The sequence below is a fragment of the Bison bison genome, unplaced genomic scaffold, assembly GCF_000754665.1.
Source record: "Bison bison bison isolate TAMUID 2011002044 unplaced genomic scaffold, Bison_UMD1.0 scf7180017616076, whole genome shotgun sequence".
Classification (NCBI taxonomy): Eukaryota; Metazoa; Chordata; class Mammalia; order Artiodactyla; family Bovidae; genus Bison; species Bison bison.
In genome coordinates, this window is record NW_011445320.1 from 1 (window position 1) to 735 (window position 735).

The window sequence follows — 735 nt, forward strand, 5'->3', positions numbered from 1 at the left end:
GCCTTTGGTACTCTCAACCAGCTGGGCATCGTTATTGGAATTCTGGTGGCCCAGATCTTTGGTCTAAACGTCATCTTGGGGACTAAAGATCTCTGGCCTCTGCTCCTGGGCTTCAGCATCATACCAACCATCATCCAGTGCGCTGCCCTTCCATTTTGCCCTGAAAGTCCTAGATTCTTGCTCATTAACAGAAAGCAGGAGGAGAAGGCAAAGGAGGTCCTCCAGAGATTATGGGGCACTGAGGATGTGGCTCAGGACATCCAGGAGATGCAGGAAGAGAGTGTGCGGATGTCGCGGGAGAAGCAAGTCGCAGTGCTAGAGCTCTTGCGTGCCCCCAACTACCGGAAACGCATCATTGTCTCCATCATGCTCCAGCTCTCCCAGCAGCTCTCTGGGATCAATGCAGTGATCTACTACTCGACAGGAATCTTCAAAGAGGCAGGTGTCCAGGAGCCAGTCCATGCCACTATCGGCACAGGTGTGGTCAACACCATCTTCACCGTGCTGTCTTTGTTCTTGGTGGAAAGGGCTGGGAGGAAGACTCTACACCTGATTGGCCTTGGAGGGATGGCTTTTTGTTCCATCTTCATTATGATTTCTTTGTTACTAAAGAATGATTATAGCTGGATGGACTGTATCTGTATTGGGGCCATCCTGATCTTCGTGGCCTTCTTTGAAATTGGCCCAGGCCCCATTCCCTGGTTTATTGTGGCTGAACTCTTCAGCCAGGGACCC

General features: G+C 51.3%; 1 pseudogene; it reads left to right on the plus strand.

Annotated features, from left to right (window-relative positions):
* The first annotated feature begins 3 nt into the window (after positions 1-3).
* LOC104982053 lies at positions 4-729 on the plus strand (annotated as a pseudogene).
* Positions 730-735: the final 6 nt, after the last annotated feature.